This window comes from Tiliqua scincoides, chromosome 2 (genome assembly GCF_035046505.1).
Source record: "Tiliqua scincoides isolate rTilSci1 chromosome 2, rTilSci1.hap2, whole genome shotgun sequence".
In the NCBI taxonomy this organism is placed as follows: Eukaryota; Metazoa; Chordata; class Lepidosauria; order Squamata; family Scincidae; genus Tiliqua; species Tiliqua scincoides.
In genome coordinates, this window is record NC_089822.1 from 201,036,847 (window position 1) to 201,053,687 (window position 16,841).

Below are 16,841 nucleotides of genomic sequence, written 5' to 3' on the forward strand. Positions count from 1 at the left end.
TGAATTTGTGAATGAAGTGCAAGCCTATGGCTGCTTGTGCCAATTGTCCTTTTATTTTATTTTGTTTTATTTGCTTTGCTTTGTTTTCCTTCACAGCTCTGAAACCAGATACAGAGACTCTGAAACCAGATACAGGTGATTCACCACAGTCCTACTCCTGTTATACAGAAGATTTTGCAAATTTGGTTATAGATGTATAGTTCATATTTTCTCTTATGTATATTCTTTTTGCAGTATTCTTAGGATACTTTAGAGTAAGTTCATTTGTGAATCAAATGCACTGTGATTGTACGTTTTGTTCATAGTTGGAGAGAAATTCCCTGAACATTTGAATAAATATGGCTTATATATGACCAACTGACATGTAGGAAACTCTTTATTATGCACAATGAAGTATAGTAGTAGAATTCTAGACTGCTCAATTTCAGATTGCAAATGGGAGGGTCACTACATATTTCAGTACTCCCCACCTAAAACGTTCCCTGAAGTAGTAACCTAGTATATCAAGGAAAGGGATATGTTAAATACATGTCCTTCATGTGCTAGTTTGCTATATGAAGAGTTTGTGTAGAGGAGGATTCAAAAGTATAACCCTTAGTAGCAGCCTAAAATGGTATTATTATGGTTCTTATGCACAGTCTACCAGATGTTGGTGGCTGGATTTGGCTTGTCAAATGTTGGGACCTGAGATATTCATATATATTTTCAACGTTTTTAGGGTCCTTCCAGGAATTCTGTAGTCTCCAACCCTAGTTGCCTAGTCGGTGCCTGAGTCCTGTAACCCATTTTTTGCCAGGTTCCCCAGAACTTTGACAATTGACACAATCTTTGTTGTTCCAGATGATGACCAATTCGGATTCTTTTTTCTAGTTCGCACCCTGGTAAATTACATTTGGACACATTTAATCTGGCTCCTCATCACATGCCTGTCTGGCTTGTGTGACTCTCAGGCTTAGCCCCCTGAATCTTTGAAGCATGTAAGCCCACCACCACAACAAGGTAGTGTCCATTAGAGGGATATTAATCATATTGTTATTTAATAATATTCCACTTTTTCTTGTTTAAATAACTCAAAGTGGCTAAACAACCAATACTGAAAAAAACGTGCCTCAAAACAAAATAATAAGCAGCAATATGGCAATAACAAAGCATTGGGCATCAAAGATATCTCTTTAGCTACAAAATAGTAATCTAAAATAGATCAGCTTAGTTCAAAAGTGCTCCAAATGACCAGGTCTTAGCCGGATGTTTGAAAGAGTGCAGGTTCATCAAGAGTGCAGGATTGATGAAGCTCCCAGGGTTATTCCCAGGGCAAGTATTCCCTAATGCCACTGTTAAAAAACCTTGTTCCTGCCAGACCTCAGCTGGAAAGGTCCCTAGGGTAGGGCTGAATGGAGCGCGCAGGAAAGGGCATATAGGACAAGGCAGTCCCTAAAGTACAGTTCAATATTCTGCCACATCAGTTGCCTCTCCTCCTGTACAGAAATGCATAGAAAGGCTCTATGCATATAGTTAGTGTAGTTAGAGGGGGGCAAAACTGTAAGTACTGCAGACACCACAACATGCCATTTAAGTGGTCCCTCCCACTTGCCGTCGAAGCCATTCTGGGCAATGATGGGAATGCACAGGCACTTGCTGAACCAAATGGCATCTCTTCAGTGGCATCGCTAGGGAGGTGCGAGGGTGTGTGGCCTGCACCGGGTGACGTGTACAGGGCGGTGACGCACCTGGGGGGGGGTCACGTGCTAATATCGTGGTTTGTATGAATACATGTTGTATCATCATGTTATACCATTTGATGTATAATTTACAGCAGAATGCTATGAAGAAAACAGGAATGAAATATCTCCATTCTATCAAAAGTTATGGCCAAAAAACTAAAAATGCATCTGTCTTAACTAAAATATACATTTCTTTAATTCAAAACTGACCAATGAGAGTGATAGGTCAAAGAGCCAATGAGATACTATTATGACACAGCATGGAACCAATAAGGTGTTCATAAACTGATACCCTGGCGGGAGTGACACCATTAATGACCAAAATAGCTAAAATTGCGGTTTTTATGTATAATACCATCATGTTATACACCATTCAATGTGTAATTTACAGCAGAATGCAATTAAACACACCACTTTGAAAAAACCTCTATTCTATCAAAAAATATGGCCAAAAAACCAATGGGGTGGGGCAATGGTACATCACCACGCTCACCACATGGGTTTTTGCCCCTCCCACTGCATGGGAGGAGATCCATCATGCTGGTGATGGGTTGGCTCCCAACAACTGGTGACACAGAACCTTGTGATGCCACTGCATCTCTTGCATATTGCCGTCACTGCTCAGAATGACTCTGACTACAAGAGGGAGGACCACTTACACAGTGTATTGTGGTTTTGCGGTTTTGCCCCCCCTTACCGTTTTGCCCCTCCTAGATACGCAACTCTGCATGTAGCAGAATGAGGCGGCAAAATCCTGTTAGTGTGACTGCATTGCTTCAAACTGCCATTTTTTAATGTTGTCTGCCAGGACCAACAAAGAGATTGCCTGAGGATTTTTCACACATAGCCATCCTGTATTGTATTGGCAACCTTCAGTCTCGAAAGACTATGGTATCGCGCTCTGAAAGGTGGTTCTGGCACAGCGTCTAGTGTGGCTGAAAAGGCCAATCCGGGAGTGACAATCCCTTCCACACCAGGAGCAAGTGCAGTCTGTCCCTGGTCTGTCTCCCTGGCTATGGGCCTTCCTTCTTTGCCTCTTAGCCTCAAACTGTTGGCAAAGTGTCTCTTCAAACTGGGAAAGGCCATGCTGCACAGCCTGCCTCCAAGCGGGCCGCTCAGAGGCCAGGGTTTCCCACTTGTTGAGGTCCATCCCTAAGGCCTTCAGATCCCTCTTGCAGATGTCCTTGTATCGCAGCTGTGGTCTACCTGTAGGGCGCTTTCCTTGCACGAGTTCTCCATAGAGGAGATCCTTTGGGATCCGGCCATCATCCATTCTCACGACATGACCAAGCCAACGCAGGCGTCTCTGTTTCAGCAGTGAATACATGCTAGGGATTCCAGCACGTTCCAGGACTGTGTTGTTTGGAACTTTGTCCTGCCAGGTGATGCCGAGGATGCGTCGGAGGCAGCGCATGTGGAAAGCGCTCAGTTTCCTCTCCTGTTGTGAGTGAAGAGTCCATGACTCGCTGCAGTACAGAAGTGTACTCAGGACGCAAGCTCTGTAGACCTGGATCTTGGTATGTTCCGTCAGCTTCTTGTTGGACCAGACTCTCTTTGTGAGTCTGGAAAATGTGGTAGCTGCTTTACCGATGCGCTTGTTTAGCTCGGTATCGAGAGAATGTGTGTCGGAGATCGTTGAGCCAAGGTACACAAAGTCATGGACAACCTCCAGTTCATGCTCAGAGATTGTAATGCAGGGAGGTGAGTCCACATCCTGAACCATGACCTGTGTTTTCTTCAGGCTGATTGTCAGACCAAAATCTTGGCAGGCCTTGCTAAAACGATCCATGAGCTGCTGGAGATCTTTGGCAGAGTGGGTAGTGACAGCTGCATCGTCGGCAAAGAGGAAGTCACGCAGACATTTCAGCTGGACTTTGGATTTTGCTCTCAGTCTGGAGAGGTTGAAGAACTTTCCGTCTGATCTGGTCCGGAGATAGATGCCTTCTGTTGCAGTTCCAAAGGCCTGCTTCAGCAGGACAGCGAAGAAAATCCCAAACAAGGTTGGTGCAAGAACACAGCCCTGCTTCACTCCACTTCGGATGTCAAAAGGGTCTGATGTGGAGCCATCGAAGACAACAGTGCCCTTCATGTCGTTGTGGAAAGATCTGATGATGCTGAGGAGCCTGGGTGGACATCCAATCTTGGGGAGAATCTTGAAGAGGCCGTCTCTGCTGACCAGGTCGAAAGCCTTTGTGAGATCTATGAAGGCTATAAAGAGTGGCTGTCGTTGTTCCCTGCATTTCTCCTGCAGTTGTCTAAGGGAGAATACCATATCAGTGGTGGACCTGTTGGCTCGGAATCCACACTGCGATTCTGGATAGACGCTCTCTGCAAGTACCTGGAGCCTCTTTAGTACAACTCGGGCAAACAGCTTTCCTACAACGCTAAGGAGAGAGATGCCGCGGTAGTTGTTGCAGTCACCCCTGCAATTCAATTGCCCCTCTGAAGTCTGCCACAGGTGAGGTCATCCAGGATCGGGTGCAGCAGATGGAACGCTGGGTGCAGCACTACTCTGAGCTATATTCCAGAGAAAATGTAGTCACCGAAGAAGCACTGAACAACATTGAGTGCCTGCCTGTGCTGGAAGAGCTTGACAGTGAACCAACCCTAGAAGAACTTCACGTGGCCCTGGACTCCCTTGCCTTTGGCAAGGCACCTGGAAAAGACAGCATCCCTGCTGAAGTCCTAAAATGCTGCAAAGAGATCATAGTCACTGAGCTGCATGAAATCCTCTGTCTCTGCTGGAGAGAAGGTGGAGTACCTCAAGACATGAGGGATGCAAACATCATCACGCTAGCCATCCTGTATGCCTAAATCAACCCAACACCCTCCAGCCCAAGCTTCTCTGGAGATCTGCACCGTGGTGGAGAAATGTTTCTCAAACCATGCCCAAAGGGGAACATGACCTCAGTTGGTGACCAAATTTAATAGTTGCCACCAATACCTCAATTAAACAAGCCAGGATTCCCAACTGAGGGAGCAACAGGGGACCCTATAGCCTCTTTACCCAAAGCTGAGTGAGGATGGATGATTCCCCACACCCCTTGTCTTACTCAGCGTTTCCCAAATAGGTAGAATGACTGGAATTAGCTGAAGGTCTGAGCTGAGATTGAGCAGCTAGAAAATGTCTACAGCAGCCCCAGCAGTGGCTGCCTCATGTAGACCTTCAACCACAGATTAAGGGGGTACATGACTTGCACAGACAAGTGTGACGGAGGAAGGAACGTGTAGGGGTGGACTCGATGGATACAGTACCTCACAGTTAGCAGAGGTTCTTACTCTCATGTCCCTCTTACTGGCCAGTTAGGGTCAATGTAGGATTGATAGAATTCCATTAACACCATCCACATCTAGGAAATCCAGACAGAAAAGAGATCACCTTGGAAAAACCCCTTTCTAGGAATGCCTAAGAATTACCCCATCAAAATGCATGGCCACCCTTAGACCCAAACAGTAGTGAAACTAGGGTGGTTTTAACTTATTTTAGGGTACAATCCTAACTAGGTCTACTCAGAAGTAAATCCTATTTTGTTCAATGGGTCTTACTCTCAGGAAAGTGTGGTTAGGATTGCAGCCTTAAACTTTTAACTTATTTGAACTACTGAAAGACGAAAACAAAGGGCCTGTGTATGCAAAGGATCAAAGTAAGACATATTAAAAACAAACAGGCAAGCTTGGGAAGAAAAGTACTTCTGAAAAGGGGTGGCAAGGAAATTAACTGTTCAGTTATGCAGTGCTGCCAACACTGTGCCCAGGGAGTTTCACCCACTGGAGGCCTCCTAGGGATAACTAAACATTTTTCCCTTGCCCTGGGGTAAGCCCCTACTGGTCCAATGGGTCAACTCAGAAATGCACCAGTGATATTGCTGGTGCAAGTCTGCATGGACCCATGAAGATGAACTGAGCCTGAGAATGAGGTTTGGATTTGGTGGACACCACTGCCACTGAGTCTGCTGTCCTATGGAGCCGGCCACTTTCCACTTGCAGTGATCAGCCTGGGTGCTCCAATGTATGTTACAGCTGGAAAGCACTGACAATGCTGGAATAGTTGTTTCAGTGACATATGGCACCAATAGGATTGGACCATAAATGTAAACACATAAAATAATAATAATAATAATAATAATAATAATAATAATAATAATAATAATAATAATAATAATAATAATAAAACTTTATTTCTATCCCGCCCTTCTCCCCAAAGGGACCCAGGGCGGCTAACAACATATAAAACAGATTGAAACATAATTTCACAAACAGATAAAAACACATTAAAAAACACATTAGCAGAACCCATAAAAACAGTAGTCAGATAAAAGTCAGAATAAAAGAGCATAAAACAGCAGTACTTAGAGGAATCAAGCCTGTAAAAAGCAACTAAAAGATGTATAAAAGATGTTAAAAAGGCCATGAAGTCAAAAGGCTTGATTAAACAACAAGGTCTTCAGGCCTCGCTGAAAAGTCTCCAGAGAGGGAGCCATTCTCAAGTCAAGGGGAAGGGAGTTCCACAACGTTGGTGCCACTACTGAGAAGGCCCTATTTCTTGCCGCCGCCCCACGTACCTCCTTAGGCGGCGGCACTTGTAAAAAGGCCTTCTCTGATGACCTGAGAGGACGAGCCGGATTGTATGGGAGTAGGCGATCTCTAAGATAGCCTGGCCCAGAGCAGTATAGGGCTTTAAAGGTCAATACCAGCACCTTGAATTGGGCCCGGAAACGAATGGGCAGCCAATGTAGTCCCCGGAGAAGCGGACTGACAGAGTCCCTGACAAATCCCTGACACAGATAGCTAGGTCCTCCTTTCCCCCCTACTTTTTCTTACCCACACGGTTTCAGGATCAGTTACAATGCAGCAAGATAGGTGGCTCTTCCTTTTTCACTAAATGGCATCTGTTCTTCAGCTATGGACTGGAAACACGTCCAGGTATCCCCCTGTGCATCCTTATAAAGTATTGGATTAATGATGTCATCTGACTGGATGGTTTACAATCACCTGGACACTTTCACCTGCCCCTCTGACCTGGTCAGGTGGAGTACCTAATTGGCTAGTATTTGCCAATCTTAGTCGGAGGGTGAACTAGGATCTGTTATTCTGGAGGGAAAGTCAGGAGGTGGAGAGAGCAATTGCACTCTCTGACTGAGCTGCCCTGACATGTGCCCTGACATGTCGTAATGGTGCTGAATTCAAAGAGGCAACAGGATGCTTCAGCAGCCTGGTTCAGGAGATTGAAGCATCCTAGAAGCCCTTGCAAGAGGCAGTTTGGAAGGGTCCAAAAATAGGGGAAAAGCTCAGATTATTTCAATGAGGCCTCATTTCCAATGATTTTACGAACACATTTCTCTTGTCTTGCTGTTGTCTGTGGGCAAACAGGCTTTACAGGTTTTTTTTTTCTTTTGATGATTCAAAAACTTTCAAAACTTGTTTATCAGAAACGAAATGGGATGAGTATACACTGCACAACAGGCCCGGCCTACGGCCCAGTGGCTTGCGGCAGTGCACATTGCCTTCCCAGCAGCTTGCTGAAGCTCAAAGAACAGCCTCCTCTGCAGCATTGCTCTCCTCTCCTCCAAATGTCCTCTTCAGCACCATTCCCCTCTTCCTTTTTAAATACAGACAGTGCTAGAGGATGAATAGTGAAGGCAGACATTGTGGATAGAAAGAGTGCCCTCTGCCAGTTGCCTGCCTGAGGTTATCGGTTCACCTCATGGACTGGCTCGAACTTGTCCGCAAGCAGCAATTCCTCTATCATACTATCTTCCACATTCTGAATCATCATCTGTCTCCAGCCATAGCCTTGCAGTCATGGGAGGAGCAGAGAAGAGCCCGTTTTCAATGGTGATTATTACGTTCTTACTCCTTGCCCCTCTCTGCCCCAGGCAGTGGCATCTCTAGGGTTTGTGCCACCCGGTATGGGAGGCCAGTGCGTCACCCCCATGATGGATCTCCTCCCATGCAGTGGTTGGGGCAACATCCCAGGCAGTGGGTGTGGTGATGCACCACCGCCCTACCCCCACTGGTCTTTCGGCTATAACGTTTGATAGAACAGAGATATTTGAATGCGGTTTGTTTTACTGCATTCTGTGTGGAATCACACATCGATTGATATATAACATGATGGTACTATTCAAAAGTACCAAGATTTTTAAAATATTGGCTAATAGTGGTGACACCCCCTTGTACGTATCACCCGCCGTGGCCTGCACCCCCTGCACTCCCCTAGCAATGTCACTGCCCTCAAGAGAGAAGGACTTGGTTTTCACAATATGAATTCCGCACAAAGATTTTATCACAGAAATTAATCACGGGTGAGTTGAGGTGGATTAGTGAGGTGGAGTGGCAAGGAAATCTCACATGGTCACAAATGGTTACAAACCTCAAGTGATTACACGAATAATCACACGGTAAGCACATCATATCATTCTGAGCCAACAGGTCCACTACTGATATGGTATTCTCCCTTAGACAACTGCAGGAGAAATGCAGGGAACGACGACAGCCACTCTTTATAGCCTTCATAGATCTCACAAAGGCTTTCGACCTGGTCAGCAGGGATGGCCTCTTCAAGATTCTCCCCAAGATTGGATGTCCACCCAGGCTCCTCAGCATCATCAGATCCTTCCACAAGGACATGAAGGGCACTGTTGTCTTTGATGGCTCCACATCACACCCCTTTGACATCCGAAGCGGCGTGAAGCAGGGCTGTGTTCTTGCACCAACCTTGTTTGGGATCTTCTTCGCTGTCCTGCTGAAGCAGGCCTTTGGAACTACAACAGAAGGCAACTATCTCCGGACCAGATCAGATGGAAAGCTCTTCAACCTCTCCAGACTGAGAGCAAAGTCCAAAGTCCAGCTGAAATGTCTGTGTGACTTCCTCTTTGCCGGCGATGCAGCTATCACTACCCACTCTGCCAAAGATCTCCAGCAGCTCATGGATCGTTTTAGCAAGACCTGCCAAGATTTTGGACTGACAATCAGCCTGAAGAAAACACAGGTCATGGTTCAGGATGTGGACTCACCTCCCTGCATTACAATCTCTGCACATGAACTGGAGGTTGTCCATGACTTTGTGTACCTTGGCTCAACGATCTCCGACACTCTTTCTCTCGATACCGAGCTAAACAAACGCATCGGTAAAGCAGCTACCACGTTTTCCAGACTCACAAAGAGAGTCTGGTCCAACAAGAAGCTGACGGAACATACCAAGATCCAGGTCTACAGAGCTTGCGTCCTGAGTACACTTCTGTACTGCAGCGAGTCATGGACTCTTCACTCACAACAGGAGAGGAAACTGAATGCTTTCCACATGCGCTGCCTCCGACGTATTCTCGGCATCACCTGGCAGGACAAAGTTCCAAACAACACAGTCCTGGAACGTGCTGGAATCCCTAGCATGTATGCACTACTGAAACAGAGATGCCTGCGTTGGCTCAGTCATGTCGTGAGAATGGATGATGGCCGGATCCCAAAGGATCTCCTCTATGGAGAACTCGTGCAAGGAAAGCGCCCTACAGGTAGACCACAGCTGCGATACAAGGACATCTGCAAGAGGGATCTGAAGGCCTTAGGAGTGGACCTCAACAAGTGGGAAACCGTGGCCTCTGAGCGGCCCGCTTGGAGGCAGGCTGTGCAACATGGCCTTTCCCAGTTTAAAGAGACACTTGGCCAACAGTCTGAGGCTAAGAGGCAAAGAAGGAAGGCCCATAGCCAGGGAGACAGGCCAGGGACAGACTGCACTTGCTCCCAGTGTGGAAGGGATTGTCACTCCCGAATCGGCCTTTTCAGCCACACTAGACGCTGTTCCAGAACCACCTTTCAGAGCGCGATACCATAGTCTTTCGAGACTGAAGGTTGCCAACTACTAAGCACATCATTTAGACTGGGTCTAATACAGAGCGGGAAGCTCTGCTTTTTCAAGTGAAAAAGGTTACTTGCTTTTCTGTGTCACAAAAGGAAGAGATTTTTGCTTATAAACTGAGCAAAGTAGCCCTAAGAAGAGGAAAGTACAGAGAAAAAGTTCTCTCTCTCCCACTTTCCATCACTAGAGGGCGGCAAGATCAGGTACCAAGAGCAGCAGCATAGTGTGGCCTGCCTTCCAGCTTCTTTAGAACCGCACACAACCAAGAGCTGCCACAAGATCCAGGATGTGCATTTTTCTTTGCTGTTGTCAGAAACCAAAACATATTCAGTGGGAATATCTCTGCAAATATGCTACACTTGGTATCCAGACTCCCATTCCAATTAATACCGTGGAGAATGTTAGTTCTTCTGATCTGAAGTGCCACATGACTATGCAAAATATATATGGTTCTGGTCCCTGGCACATTAGAAAATAATTGCCAGTCCACCACATCAGAATGTTTGAGAAGCACTGTTCTAGAGCATCTTTTGTGGGCTGTCTGCCTTTCTGGAAGTGCTTGTTATAGGGATTTTGCTGGAAGGGTGGGAAACTGGATTTTGCCTAGAGGGGGTGGTGGAAAACTGATGGTTTTTATATTTTTAGAACTTTAAAAACAGAACTGTAGAATGAGGATGTGTGTATACACACATGGTTTGTGATTGGCTGCAGGGGGGATGGGACTAGATGAATTGCTAAGGAGAAGTTACTGGGAGATGGCATTATTAAAACTTTGACTGCCCAAGCAAATGTGAGAATTGGGCTTTGACATACTCCTCCCCTGCCAATGCCCATCACTAAGTCCCATAATTTTGACAACTGTCCATCACACAACCTGGTGGTGCCTACCACTTTGGAGATGGGATGCCCAGCTCTTACAGACTTCCTGGCAACCAATAGGATTATTGCTCTTTAGTCAACAAGTGTGTTTACACTAGGAGCTTAGGGGCCCAATCCTATCCAATTTTCCAGCACCTGTGCAGTAGCAATGCAGCCCTGAGGTAAGGGAACACATGTTCCCATACCTTGAGGAGGCCTCTGTGACTGCCTCTTCACCACAGGACGCAGTACATGCCTCATGAGCACAGCTGTACTGGCACTGGAAAATTGGATAGGATTTGGCTGTAGCTGAGCTACCCAGTTAGATGTATACTGGTGAGAAAGTGTGTCATTTGAAAAACATTGCATACAAAGGTTGGGATGTGGGTGTGTACATGCACTATTATTTCAGTTGCGTAAGCATGGGTAGGTCGTGAAAATTATCAGATGTGTCACATAGTTTACAGCTAGCTCAAGGTTGGAATGCTTATTCACAAAAACAATAGTTCACCTCTAATCCTATGTCATAAAAACATTTTATTTTGATAGTGCCTCAAGACTCAGAGTTCTGAGACGTTCTAAAAACGACATGCTGATTTATTGAGCATGCTACAATGTTGGTATGTTGACACTTCAGTGTCCTTGTCATTCCTCAGTTCCCTGACCTTTGACTTGTAGCTGCATATCCTGTTCCTTATAGCTTTTGAAAGTGGTGTACTCAACACAAATCTGGCAACGCCTTTGCTACAGCACCCTCTGTGGGATGGGTGGTTTTCAACAAGTACCTCTAGAGGTCACCTTTAAAATCAGAACACCAAGCTGCCCTTAATGTGATCTGCACAAGGTTAAATATATACATTTCTTATATATCTCTTAGAATGTGGGTCAATCTAAACATGACACAATTCAGATACTTTGGCATTTGCAAGCTCAGACTTATAATGGCAACACCCCATTAGGCAATGACAAGAGACAAAGGGAACTCGGTTACGCACAGAACTTGAACCATCCTTGTTTCCGATTTATCCCAAAAGTCTTCTCATTCCTGCGGCAATGTAATTTTCCATTAACCTGCCCAACTCAACCAGTAGAGATTTCTCTTTTCTATGAAAGGAAACAGGGCAAGGAGGGGCAGAGTTTGGGACTGGGAGGGGGAAGGATCAGCGATGCCAGCACATGCCATATCCTACCCCCCCCTTCCCAGACTCTGTATGAGCAGGCATCAGTTATGCTGCAGGTAAACGGATGGAAGGGAAAAATCATACCCATAGAATCAGGGATATGCCAAGGATGTCCAATGAACCCGCTCCTCTATGTTTTGGCATTAGATCCGTTGCTGGCCATGCTCCAGGCAGAGCCCAGAATAAAGGGAATCGCCATGGGTGGGGAAGGGAATAGCGCAGAGGCTGGGAATTCCATAAAAATGGTAGCCCACGCAGATGATGTGTACATTATGGTTAGAGACATGGGTGAGATGGAGACATTGAAGGGAATAATAGATGAATACAGCAGGGCCTTGGGAGCGATGATAAAAACCAAATGTTATTTTCTTGGGTCGAGGGGGAAAAACATAGAGGTGACGGCCATGGGGGCTGTTTTTGAAATGGATGAAAGGAAACAAAAGGTTCAAAAGGTGGAATATGTAAAAATTTTAGGTATAATTTTTGGACTGAAACAAAGAGGGTGGGAAGAGAACTGGAAACTGTGGGCCTCTAAGGTGCAGGAAAAACTGAAGAGGTGGAAAAAATGGAACTTTAACCTGTACCAGAGGGCACGTTACGTCAACGTGTATTGCATTCCGATGGCATCTAATTTGGCGGCAATCAATCCCCTGCCGAAACAGGTGGTGGACAAGATTACCCATCAGGCTTTGCTTTCTTGTGGGGCACTACCTTCTTCCCTCTTGCCCGAGTGATGGCATATAAGAATGAAAAGGAGGACTGGGGTTTGGGCCCTGGGACCTTTGTTCTTGGCAACCTTTGTCTCCTGTAACTTTGGCAACTGGGCAAAATGGAGGCAGAGACCACAGGAAGGGGGAGCCTTTGCATCTGTATGGGCCCAATTCAGAGATACTTGGGGAAAGACGACTTGGTGACAGAAATGGTGGGCGAAAGAAGAGACGGGATACGTACTCACTCAGGTGATAAAACGATATTTGCCGGAGTACATGAGGGAGGCGGTGACTTTGATGAAGGAGATGGGGCACTTGGTCAAGCCGTATAAAGCCAGCGGGCTGGAAGGGAAACAACTCAAACGTTATGTGTATGAAACGACAGTACAGGAGTTTATCATGAGGCCTCACCAAGAGAAACAGCAAAGTAAGATGCACCATTCCACATACCTCTTGCAGGAGGAAGTGGCGCACAATGCCTTTAGGGAGAAGAGAATCCCCTTTAGTTTATGGGAATTAAGATGGACGGCTTTCCATCAGGTCCTCAGGGTGGGAGCGGCAAACCCATAGTTGCAAGAAGATCAGAAAAGGTGCAAGAGGCCGACCTGTTCAGGGTTGGGACCCTCTAGATCGGTAGGCACCCCGCCGCTGATAGAAACGGTAGCCCATTTCGTCCAAGAGTGTACACCAGCAAAGGAGTTGTGAAGGGGCGTAGCGAGGGCCTTTAAGCAGCCCAACAGGCCTGGGAGATGATCATCTCTGGGACGGAGCCGGCGGGAGGTATGAGGGGACCCAAGAGGACAAGTAATGCGGGACAACGGAGGGGAGGAGACGATAGGTGGGAGGTGCTGTGGTCTACGGTAAGATTGATAAATCTTTATGTCCTTTTTGAGCTGGGCATCCAAAGGGGCAAAGAAATAAAGGAGAAAAAGGCCTCCAACATGTAGGGATGGATCCGCTTTGTGGTCTCCAGAGTATATGGCATTGTGGCTTACGAAAGGGTGAGAACCGGTAGAGACAGGTGGGGAAAATGTTCAGAGTGGTTAGATGGGGTAAATCCACCTATAACATGATGTATCTGTGTTCTAGTTAAACAGTTGATGTAATGTGACTGTAGTTGAAAATGTAAAATGTGATTTCTTTTCTTTGTATTATTTATTGTAGTATGAAATTTTTTAAATAAAATATATTTCCCCCTCCCCCAAAAATCTATATTTCCCCTTCCCAGACCCAATCCCACAGTGTGGGTCCATGTAGACCTGCTCCAGCTACTTAGCTAGCGCAGGTCCTAGTAGACCCCCCCTGTACCATGGTGGTTTACCCCTGGATAAGGGAATGATTGTTCCCTTATCCTCTGTAACTGCCCTTCTCACCATAGGATGCAGCAGTAGCCATTTTGGCATCACTGCATTGGCAGAGGTGGGGGAATGGATAGGATTGGGCCATAAAATGAGGATTGTGAAGTCTGTGATGTCAGTTTGTGGCTGTACAGTGTCCTAGCACAATGAAATTCTACCACATTTCTTTTGACAAAATAACTATGGACAACTAATGAGATGTAGATCTATCCATATATCTATTTTTGAAATCAAAGACAGCTTTGGATCATTGAGTAGGGCAAGGCTATATTTGTACAGAGATCAATAAGGTATTGAATTAAAACACAGGACAAGTAGATTTGCCACAAATTATAGTCGTTTTTTTCCTTGTAATCCTTGAGGCAAGGCCACAGGCTGAGTTCTGTGTCTAGGGGTTATTTTCTATTATTCTGTTCTGGCTTTAGCCCCCGTGTTTGGGAAGTGGTCTTCCACCCCAACTTGAGATAGAGTTAATATTAATTTAAAGCTAGCAAAGAAACAATGGCATAAGCCAGGAGTCTCTAACTTTTTTGGCCAGAGAGACACACCAAATATCTGACATGGTGTCAAGGGCTGGAAAAATAAATAAATTTGAAATACAAAATTTAAATAAATATATTAGAAAGCCTAAAGCCTTCAGACGGTCCAAAACGTCACTTCTGGTTTTTCAGGAAGTTATGTTTTTACGCCTTTAGAAGGCATTCTGAGGGAAGGTGCATGGCCTCCCCAGCCCTCAAAACACCCTCCAGATGCAACTGGAGCACAGCTCTGGTCACATTCAGATGAGCGGGCCAGAGGCTTGCAGGGGACCAGAGGTTTGCGCGGGCCAGATAGAGGCTCACCATGGGCAGCATCTGGCCCCCAGGCCAGGGTTTGGAGACCCCTGGCATAAGCAAACACCACAAATCTATCCCTTAAATTAAAAGTCCTCATTTTCCTTCCAAAGTCTGGTGCACCAAGGCAAGTTTGAATTCTTTCAAACACACTCATAGTCACAGGTAGTTTGTTGGTCAGCATTGCTACATCTGTTCAGCCACACCACGGAACATTGAGAACAATAGATTTAGAATATATATCCAGCAGATGGTTAGCAGGCAAGTCCCAGTAACTCTTCTGGTCTTTGCAGCATCAGCAAATAGAAATGGCCTGTCCACTTGCAAATCCCAGCCAATAGGAACTTGATATCAGGATCCCAGTTGGGAAGTCAGGACCTTCCTTTCCCAATAGTGATTTCAGTAAGGAATGACTGGCTCACCCATTGTGTTTCAACCAGCCAGAATTATAGACTAGGGTTCCAGCTATAAAGACTCTCTACACCAACCAATCAGTTTTCCAAATTGAGAAAAGTACTTTCCAGCTCTTCTATTGTCCTTCAAACAAGACCTGAATCCTTTAATAGGAAGACACTTTCAGGGCTGAATCCTATTCAATTTTCCAGGGCTGATGCAATGAGGTGTGCGCTGCATCCTGTGGGGGCGGCGGGGGGGGGGGGAGTCATGGAGATCTCAAGGTAAGGAAACGTTTGTTCCCTTAAGTCTGGGCTTCATAGAGGCTGCATTGGCACTGGAAAGTTGGATTGGGCCCTGAGAGAACAACAGCCTTCACCCAAATGCTGAATAAGCTGGCTGGAGGAATAGCCACAAAATAACCCAAGCATCAATTTGCAGTTTAACTGTTGTACGCTGAAGCACATCTCCAATTTGGTCTTTAGCATACAATAAACTAGCCCAGCAATAAACTTGGCAACTAATGCAATTCTGCTCAATGTGCAAATTGGTTCCCTTCCTAGCAAGGATCTCAGGTTCCTTTCATACTGGTGTAGTGTCTGTTTTCACCATGACATGGCTGTGGTTTGCATTTTTCTAGCATTACACTCTCTCTCTCTCTCTCTCTCTCTCTCTCTCTCTCTCTCTTTTCTTACAAAACAGATATGCAGTAGTCAAAAAAGAAGGGAAGGAACCCTTTGATCTCAGAAAATTTATTTGCTTGAAGTCTCTGCAGCTCTTGCCTGTGAGAGTTCTGGCTGTATTTGATTGAAATGAGCAGTTCCTAGACATTGGCTGTGCTGTTTAGGCACTTCAGAATCCTTTAGGAAAATACCAATTATTTAGGGTCCAATCCTATCCAACTTTCCAGTGCCATTGCAGCCACAATGCTTGAGGAGGCCTCTGTGTCTGCTCCTCCGACCACAGGATACAGTGCACACCCCAATGGCACAGGTACATCAAAGCTAGAAAGTTGGGTAGGATTGGGCCTTTAAAAATTTGCAAAATTGACATCATAAAACATTTTGGTGTTTTGATAAGGTTGTTGATAGGAAGGAGTGCAGGGTAGGCAGCAATGTCAGTGCCAAATTGGGGAGGGACGGGCTTGAGTAAAACCCTGTATTGGAAATCCTCTGATGGTGCATTGGACACTGTCATCAGGGCTTACAGTTCACAGGTTGGCCCAACCAGGTGGGCCATGTAATGGGCCAGGGACCTCAGTCAGTGCTGAACTTAGCTGACTATTGATGCCACTTCTGGAAGGCAGGATGTATCACTATAGTAGTCAACTTTTAGGCTGATTGTGCCAGTGAAAGCTTCCCTTTCAGAGAAACTAGCTGTCATGGAGAGACCCAGACCAGATCAGTGGAAGGGGCAAAAGGTTAAAACTCTTCTTCATGTGTGCCAGAATCCCAATCCTGGCTCCTATTGGCTCCTGTTTACTGCCACATGGGGACACTGCCACATGGAGATCAACCTCTGCATTTAATATGTAGTTTGGCTCCGAGCTTATGAATGGATGTGTCTGTTTGAGAGACTAGCATATATGGAGCACATGAGGAAAGTGAATGGTGGATGTACTGAAGAGTCAATGAGGGAACAGAAATGGAGATGATATTGCAAACAAAAAACATGCCTGCACATTTCCACAGGTTCAGATTTATTTCTGAGTAATGGCTGCCAGATGCCTGTGATCTAAAACTGCAAAGAAACAGGGTTTGCTTCAGTCTGAGCCATTTTTTGATGAATGAAGATGGCTCAATAAACATGAGGCAACTGTGTGACTGAGCATGTGACTTCTGCAGAAGAAGTTGTGTTGTTTGTTTGTGGCAAACCTTGAGAAGGCAATCCTTCAGGTTCCCAAGCTCTGGAAGGCTTTAAGGGCAATCACCA